At 36.0% G+C, this 9550-nt stretch overlaps 1 long non-coding RNA gene and 1 pseudogene across 2 annotated transcripts; one reads left to right on the top strand and one right to left on the bottom strand.

The window, feature by feature from the left end:
- Nucleotides 1–727: 727 nt before the first annotated feature.
- Nucleotides 728–845, bottom strand: LOC122064212 (annotated as a pseudogene).
- Nucleotides 846–2739: 1894 nt separating this feature from the next.
- On the top strand, nucleotides 2740–7000 carry LOC122064209. Of its 2 annotated transcripts, none has more exons than XR_006135618.1 (3): nucleotides 2740–2940; nucleotides 3299–3399; nucleotides 6689–7000. It is a non-coding gene; the product is annotated as an uncharacterized LOC122064209 (long non-coding RNA). The 2 variants fall into 2 exon arrangements; XR_006135617.1 differs by lacking the exon at nucleotides 6689–7000 and adding an exon at nucleotides 3493–3674.
- The last annotated feature ends 2550 nt before the right edge of the window (nucleotides 7001–9550 follow it).

Here is a 9550-nt window from a genome sequence, read left to right as displayed (position 1 = left end):
CCCCCCCCCCCCCAACAGTATATTAAACTCCAAGTCCGTCACCTTGTCTGTGGCATGCTATTAATGGCTATGAAGTTTGTCAATTTTGCAAGGCCCCATGGTACCTTTATAATAAAATTAAATAATAAATTCATAATTACAATTTGTCATTGTCTTATAAAAAAGAAATAGACCATCCAAATGTTTATATATATATATATATATAGAGAGAGAGAGAGAGAGAGAGAGAGAGAGAGAGAGAGAGAGAGACCTAAAAGGAAACAAGAGACTAAGCTCCAATCAAAAGAGCATTAAAAGGACTAAATATGCTTAATCTGGAAACTTCTAGATGAGACAATATGTCGATTATTGGGACAATTAGATTCTGAAACCTAAAGGAAGTTCATCTTGGATCAATGGCAGCCTAGATTTGAGTGAAAGACCGTGAAGAAGAATTTCATCAGTGCTTTTTTTTCTCCCACCAAATGTGATATATTGAAGCACTGGAAAAATGCTTGACAACATTGTAACATTCTAATCTGATATTTATACTTCTATTTGTAAACATGCAAGAAGAAAGAGCAAATAAAGCCTATGCTGGCATAGTTGGCAGCTGTGGAATGCCAAGAAGGCAGAAGTGACCACACTTATTCCTTTTCAGTCTGTCAATATCACTGAGGAACTCATCAAGAGGTGTGGACAAAGAGGTAAATTTAATTATAAGACAAAGTATAGCAGGAAAAAAAAAAAGAGGCGACACGAGGAATCCCAAGGGGTCACCCATCCTAGTACTACTCTCGCTAAAGCACGATTAACTACAGAGTTTTGATGGCATCCTATGCATGAGTGTTGGTATGATCGCACCTAAACCGGTAGATCCAAAATCGGTCAATCGGTTTTGCTTGATAGAACGTATTTTTCATGTTCTGCACTGTGGAGCCCACACCCCTACTGTGCAAATCCCCATTATGCCCCTATGTAAAGAAGCCTAAATGAAGTATGAAATGTATACTTTAATGTCAATAAATGAATGTGGGAAATAAATTATTAATTTAACCAAATGTTAGCTATTTAATAATATATATATATATATATCATGTCATACTATCATACTATTATATAAAAGTACGTACTTCCTGTCTTTGGTATACTTTTTCAAAATAACCAAAAAACCATTTATATCTATCAAAAAAAATTCCCAAATGATAAAAAAACACCAGAAAAAATCCCCAAATGATCAAAAACCCCTCAAAATAAATATGAAACAAATATCATAACAAACTCTCTATAATTCTTTCTCTCTCTCTCTCTCTCTCTCTCTCTAAACGTGGAGGAGCAAGGGGGATAATGGAGTATTAAAAAGGCATATAATTATAATTATTAAATATTAAAAAGGTATATAATTATAAACCATAATCCCACTCATCCCCTCACCCCCAAGAATGGAAGATAAATCAAATGTGGAGGAGAAAGGGGGAAAGTGGAGTATTAAAAAGACATATAATTATAGACCTTAAACCCACTCATCCTCTCACCCCTCAAAGTGGAAGATGAAACAAATAATAATAATAAACTTTATAATTCTCACACTCTCTCTAAATGTGAAGGAGAAAGGGGGAGAGTGGAGAGAGAAATAGAGAGAATTATGGAGAATGATGATGAAATGAACAATTATGGAGCAAGATATACCAAATAATAATAATAATAATAATAATAATAATAATAAAATCTCTATAATTCTCTATTTCTCTCTCTCTCTCTCTCTAAACGTGTGTAGGAGAAATGAGAGACTAATAATTAATTAAATTTTAAAAAGGATTAAAAAAAAAAGGCATATAATTTTCCTCCTTAAATCTCTCTCTCTCTCTCTCTCTCTCATAAAACGTTGAGCACAATGGAGGGAGATTCTCCATAGAGAGAATTATAAATAATTATGGGAATATTAAAAAGGTAAATATAGAGGGAGATATACCATTAAAAAAAAAAACCTGCTCCTAAAATCTCTTATTCCATCCCTTACAAAATCTAAACGTGGAGGAAAGGGGTATTTTCTCTCTATCTCTTTCTCTCACTCACTCTCTCTAAACGTAGAGGAGAAAATGGTGTCATTAATTATAATTATTACGTATTAAAGGGATAAAAAAAAAAGGCACAAAATTATGGAGAGATTTATTGCATAAAAACGGTATCTTTCAATGATCTTTCATCGACTTTAAAGGTTTTTACTGCATGGAATCATTCCTTATATATACCATAGAGAAGACAAAAAAATCAACTACAATATCTTAGGATTTATCAATTTTTTGTCTCTTACAACAATAGCTCATAATATTTCCACCAAATCTTTCTCTTATCCTATTTATTAGTAAAGAAACGCTTCCCTCTCCTTCATTAGGAAATAGAATCTCTCTCCCCCCATGTATTTATTAATTTTTTGATACATTTCTTATCTTATTTATTAGTAAATAAAATCTTCCCTCTTCTCTCCCCTTTATTAGAAAGTAAAATCAGAAATCTTTTTTTCTCTCTCTCTCTCACATTCCTATCTCTACCCATTAGAATGCAAAACCTGAAATCTTTTTTCTCTCTCACACACACGTTCCTATCTCTACCCAGTGTCCGTTATTTCTCTCTCTCTCTCTCTCTCTCTCTCTCATACATGTTCCCAATCTTTTTCTTATCCTATTTATTAGTAAAGAAACTCTTCCCTCTTCCCTCTTCCCTCTTCCCTCTTCCCTTTTCCCTCTCCTTCATTAGGAAATAGAATCTCTCTCTCCCCCATGTATTTATTACGTCTCTTATCTTATTTATTAGTAAATAAAATCTTCTCTCGTCTCTCCCCTTTATTAGGTAACAAAATCAGAGAGTTGTGTCTCCTCTTTGGTTTTCTCTCCCAAAGCCCACAATCTGCTCTAAGAGAACTCAAAGAGCTCCCTTTCTCTGTTATTTCTTTGGCTCCAGGTAAGTTATTGTAAGGTTTCTTATACAATCCTTTAGCTTTTTCTTTTCCTATCCAATGATTTAATTTAAGGTATTCGTCTTCGCTCCTTGATCCTATAATGCACTTCTTATCTTCTAAATTTGGGTTTTTTTTTTTTTTTTTTTTTTTTTTTTTTTTTTTTTTTTTTTTTTGCTCTTTATGGATGTAAACCTGCAGATTTTAAAATGTTTTCTGATTTAGGTTATCTCGGAATCTACTTAAATCTGTAATCTCAAATTTTTTTTTCTTTTAATCCATACTTTTTAAATATTCAATTTTCTTCGTTCATTTATGGGTTTATCGTATCCAATGTTGGGTTAACCCTCTAACTTGTCTCAGGTATGAAACGACCTTAGGACTTCATAATTCTCGATCGATTGAAGAAGTCTTTAAGGATTTCAGATGAAGGCACGCTGGGAAAATCAAGGCTCTCACCACTGGTTGGATTTTGCTTCATTGCTTCTCTCATTCTTATTTTGAGGATTTCTTGCTTCGCAGGTTTTGATGTTTACATTGTTGTTTTTCTTTTGCAGATGTTGAGAAATTCTTTCAATAATGTGATCCTCGTGAGTCCTATTTCTTATATGGGATTAGCGAGGTTTTGGTTTTAAAAAAGTAATAGTCATTACGGTATCAATTTGGTTTCTGGACGCTGTTAAATTGTATATTTTGAGTATTTGAGGGTTGTAATTACTCATATTTCACTTTAGAGTTAGTTGGATCTCAGATTCTGAGATATCTCCAATTGTATCCCTTATTTTATTTTCATGCAATCTGACCAACTCTTACTTTTCTTTGAGTCCTAAGTTCCCAATAGCTACCGCTTGATTGGAGATTCAATTGAGCACGTAGGACTTACATTAAATGCTCTAATAATTCCTAATGGATTAACTTTTTTTTACTGGATGCATGTGATTGCCTCTAGATCTGTCTGAAAAAAGAAATGTCTAAAAAGGGATCTATTCAGTATTGGATATCTGTAACAAAGTGACCCCAAATTGCCAAGTAAAAGAATCTATGAAAGAAAGAGTTGAGACTATCAAACAAACCATTAATACAAAAAAATAATATGTTCTGCAAGTCTTTCAATCATGTTCAATTGATATTCAATTTTTGTGATATGCTCTCTTACATGAAAGCATTACATTGTTGTTTTTATGAACCTTATAAGAAAATCATTTTTTATTACACAATGATGAAATTGGTGATTGTGATTGCATTACCATTAACAAGCTTCTGAACTTCCGATTTCTCTGGTTGTAACCAAGGCTATAGAAAGAGCTTAAAAAGAAAAGGCGTCAATGTCGTTCCCTCTTCAGAGACTCCAAGGTTGTTTTCATCCACATTCAAGATTCCTAAACTAAAGAACCCATCCTCGATAGCTTGTAACTAAATCTCTTAGAGAGAGACAGAGAGACAGAGAGACATTTTACTAAAGAGAGGCCTCTTTCTTACCATTGATTGTCTAAAAATATATTGTAATTGTCTATCATTATTTGAAATTTAATAGTCATCGTAAATTACTAATTGCTTCAATGGATATCATATATGATTGAAATACATCTTTCTCTCACTTAGCCACGTGCATTTGCACGTGTCCCTTTTACTAGTATATATATATATATATATATATATATGAGAAATAAAGCTAAGGCCAGCCAAACAGACCCGCTGCCTTATAAAAGAACAGTTAGGGCAGTACCTCACCCAAATAATGGCTATTGTAACAGTAAGGAGAAAAAGAAAGAAAAGAACAGAAGAAGAAGAAGAAAAGAGGAGGAGGAAGAGGAAGAAAGAGCTTCTTCACTTGAGGCTACTCCTAGACCAGAACTGCCCATAGATGAGTCCTATTCGTTAATACAACGAAGTAATTTTGTGGTTCAAGTCAATTAGGTGACCAGGGTTTAGGGTTATGCAAAATTGGGGACGTCTGGGGAATCCCTATGAACTAAGAAGTTGCCTAGTAGAGAAAGCCCTAACTTTTGTGGGCTACTGAGGACCCAAATGGAGGAAACCCTAACCTTACTAAACCCTAAAGTCTAATAATTTTCCTATTTCAATAATAAATTGTACTGTTAAGGCTGGAATAGAGATTTCTTGGTAGAAATTCTGTCAAATCCCTAAGAACAGAATTTTGGTTAAGTTGGATGTGGAATTTGGTTAGGGTTCAATGAATTATTATTTTTTTAAATCTCTATTACTAGTTTACTCAAAGATGGAATACCAAATCTATGATTTAAAACACCTATATTCTATCCTTAATTAAGTGATTAACTTAGGTAATTGGTTCAGTTCCAAGGAAATTTCCTTTATTTATGATAAACCCTAAATTTTTGTAAAACTGAATATACAGCTTAAGAGTTGGACAATTTGAACTCATAAATGGGTCAAATTGGAATTCAATTTATTCTCTATTGACCTCTTGAATGCAACAGAGTTATGGAAGAGGGTTAAACCCAATTCAAGACACATCTGTGTGCAGATCACCAGACGCAAAATTCTGAAGAAAAAAGGGGGGTGGGAAACTGGTGGGTCCTGATCGGCCAGCCGATTGTTGTCCAACCAACCTGCTGGTTGGGATCCCATAGGCCAAATCCATGTTATGGATGGTTTGTAAGCCCTGAACCCAGCATTGGGACCTGTAGACACAACATTCCAATGGAAATGGACCCTATTGAAAGGCAGTAGTAGGGAATCTGTAATTTTGAGTAGACTGCCAATGTCACTAGAATTTTTCAACCAGATGTGAGACCCACTAGTGGTTTCCCTTCACGTGGCCTAGTAGTACGGGAAACTAGAAACCCTGACTATGCAGTGAAAAACAATCATAGGCTCAATTGAATTTATGAATTGGGGTGATGTACTTAGGCAAACTGGGGATAGAATTATAGGATTTATATTTTATTATAAATAATGATTTGGAATATCTTGTGAAATAGGAAAATAAGTTATAGCAAGAACACCTAATTGAACCAAAGAATTGAATTTTCTGGAAGTTGGACACCAAGGTGAGTGAGTGCCCTAACTTATTTTATGGAGTGTTTGTTATTTTTATTTTATGCTTGTATCTCCTCTTGTACCTCATGCATGTTGTCGTGTGCATTATTATAATTCTTATAATTACTGACATGATGGATTTGGGATTGGAAAGAAGGTAAGACAAGTAAGATGGGACACTAGCAAGTGCCCAATGATTGTTGGGGATATATGTGATGAATGGGTGATGGATGATTATTCATCATGTAGAACTGCTAGGTTAGGTATCATTACCCGAGTGCTACAATCCCTTGTCAGTAGGGGGATAGATACTGACTAATCCCGACCCATGGCTGCTTGATTAGCAGTACACTTCCGTGGTAGGACGTGTTGTACCTAGAGACGGATAGCAGCAGGGTATGACATATTGTACACTTGATTGCCCAGGGTTATTAACTTAGAGGTTAGCTGGAGGATCGAGGTTATTTTCGAGACTGGATGACTCCTGCCTGCAACGAACTTGTATTCCTGAGGCCCAACATACAGGGTAGGGAATGCCACCTAATTTGTGTAGCATTATATCTCTGTTTTCAAACTTAGTAATGGACTAAGAAGTAGTGTAATGTTAAATGAACTCATGAGCATCATATAAGGTGTGGAGCATGCATTGCGTCATTTGTATTGTGTTTTATGTGCTTGCCCCCACCCCCTCATTGAGCATGATGTGCTCACCCCTTTTCTTTGCTTTTCTAGATATCGAGACCAATATTTTACTAATTTCCTGCTCTGATCATGAGACAATGGCCATGGATGACTTGACGAATCTTCAAGAAGATGAAATTGACCATGGACCCGACTGCAGTTGGGACGATTGTGCCTATGGAGGCCAATTCTTCTGAGGAATATGATAGATTATTCCTATGTCTTTTTGTGTATATATTTTCGCCGATGCGTACTCTGCTGTAAATAGTCTAATGCTGAGATATTATAAACTTGTAAATATTCTCTTTTTGTAAGGTATATAATTCTCACTTGGATAATTGTATATATATCTTATTACTTAGTTGGCACTAGAACTTATGTAAAATATCTTATTGTTGGGCTGTGCATGTATATATGAACTTTGATCTTTAGCAGTGTAATTGTGGTGTTATGATCTACAGTAGTCTAGATTCTGAGAAAACAGGCTGATTGGATATGGTGAGGTGTCCAAGGCCGCATGTCTTGATCTATCGAAAACAGGGTGTGACAAGCATTGTTGCAAATAAACTTTCCTTCGAAAGCAAGGCCGACCCATCTTCATTCTCTTTAGAGAAGTGAGAACAGTGTGAAAAGGACTGCACTTTCAATTCACCCAAATGCTTCTTCCCATCTAAGTCTAAGTTGATTGGTTTCTAGCTCTCTTGATCTTTTAAGGGAAAACTACATTATTACCCATTTTTAGGTTTCATTTTACAAAAATACCCATATTAGGTTTAAGTTAACAAAAGTACACAAAAACAGGTTTTAGTTTACAAAAATACACAAAATAGTGTCTCTCCCTCATAACATATGTTTTTCTTACACTTTTACCCCTCACTTCCATCTCTGGTGATCGCAAGCAGTACTCCCTTTCGAAAGTTGAAGCAGAGTCTGAACAAGTGCGAGAGATTGAGTACAAGTGAAGTGAAATTTTGTCCTTCACCCCTTCTCTGATCACCATGTCTGCCCCTTGTGATCCCCCACCCAGCTTCCGGATCAGTCAAAACCTCCTCCCTTTTCTACGTTAGGAGGTCATCGTCAACATCACGACTGGTCCAACGACAAGCCTCACCATGGAAAGTGAGGGCATCCAATGGGTTTGATGACGAGGATACTCACACCTCCTACAACCATTCTACCCCCTTGCTACCCTCCCGCCCCATCTTTAGATAAATCAAAAACTATTTCGACATTTTATTTCCATTTCTCCCTTCCCCTGTTAATCCAATGCATTGGTTTTATTTCCATGTTTCCCTACACTTCGCTTCAAGGAGGAGGAGGTGGGGAATAAGACGAAGAGGACCTGGAAGAGGAGGTGGGGGAGGCAGTAGGTAGGGACAATGGAGATGGACACCCACCCGCCCCTCTCTTCCCTGCAACCCCCCAAACAGCTCATATTGTAACAGAGCACTCAATACTTAGAGAGTTTTCGACATCTTTATACACAAAGAGAAGGAAGAGCTGAAACAGAGATGATGTATTTGTTTTTGTTTTTGTTTTTGTTTTTTTTTTTTTATCAAACGGAACGATTTCACTGAATTGCAGAAACCCTAATCATAAAAACTAAGCAATTCCTGCATAAACCTAACACACAATGATACAATTCACGAAGAAATCCAAGAATTGAGGTTTTCTTCGTGGTCCATCCACTCTAATGAGCAAGAAAGTAAAGTAAAAAAAAAATCCTAAAAACTATTGGATTTCTGCAAGCGGGAACACAATGAGCAATCAAAACTCGTTTTCTCTCAGCCTAACGGAATTGCTTTTGTGGTCGTTGTTAGGATTTTCCATTGATCCAAAGGTTGGGCAACTAGTAGCATGCTGCAACCCAAAGGACTTTGTTTATTAATTTTACTGTCCTCACATAGAACTTGAAAACTGGGCAGATTGTTGTACTCTTGAGGACCATTGTTGGATTTGAGCTCATTGAATCATACTTTATTTCTAGAGATGACCACGATTGGGAGGACAATGAGGGAGATCAGCTCACCCCCGCCATCACGTCATCATTGGCGTCGTCCACAATAGTTGGAGAAGGGAGAGATCGTCGTCGTTGGCATCATCCACAGCAACCGGAGATGAGAGAGGAAAAGTACTGAGGAGTGGGGACCTCTGTTAGTTAAAACGGGAACGGCAAAAAAACATTGTTCGGTACGGGCATGTTTTAAACGGATCAAAACGTGAACGGGACGGTCAAATACGGTAAAAACGGGGGAAAAAATAAAAAACGGACGATACGTGTTTTAAACGTTTATATTTAAATAATACGGTGTCAAAAAAAGGACAATATATAGACATAAATTGGCATAATAATTCTCTAAATACCTAGATAACAATAAAAAAAAAAATAGCCCCGTTTTAAACGTTTCTATTTTAAAATGTTTATATTTTTTAAAATCCGTTTTTTTACTATCAAAAAAACGGGACGGCGTTTAAAACGGCAAAAAAAACTTCAAATAGCCCCGTTCCCGTTTTTTATCGAATTTCTGTGAAAAATTCGGCAAACGGCGTTTAAAACGGCAAAAAAAACGGGACGCCGTTTTAAACGCGTTTTAAACGCAAATAAACTAACTAGGGTGGGGACTATGGATAAAGAGGGGGCAAAATTGTCAAAAAGCATAGAAACAACACTGTTTTGGGTAGTTTTGTAATAGGCATCATTATTTTGGGCAATTTGGTTAACTCGAACATAGAATGGATAATTTTGTTGAGGAAACCTAAAAGTGGGTAATTTTGAAAATTTCCCATCTTTTAATGGGGAAATCCCTTTCTTTCGTTCTTTTTTTTTTTTTTTTTTTTTTTTTGCTTTTTCTTGGTAGGGTGTCGATTTGCTTTGATTTTTATCCGGGTTGAGTCCGCTTAGTATGAGAATGG

Source organism: Macadamia integrifolia, unplaced genomic scaffold (assembly GCF_013358625.1).
Source record: "Macadamia integrifolia cultivar HAES 741 unplaced genomic scaffold, SCU_Mint_v3 scaffold1555, whole genome shotgun sequence".
Classification (NCBI taxonomy): Eukaryota; Viridiplantae; Streptophyta; class Magnoliopsida; order Proteales; family Proteaceae; genus Macadamia; species Macadamia integrifolia.
Note: the sequence above shows the minus strand (reverse complement) of the source record. Positions and strands in the feature narration are given on the sequence as shown.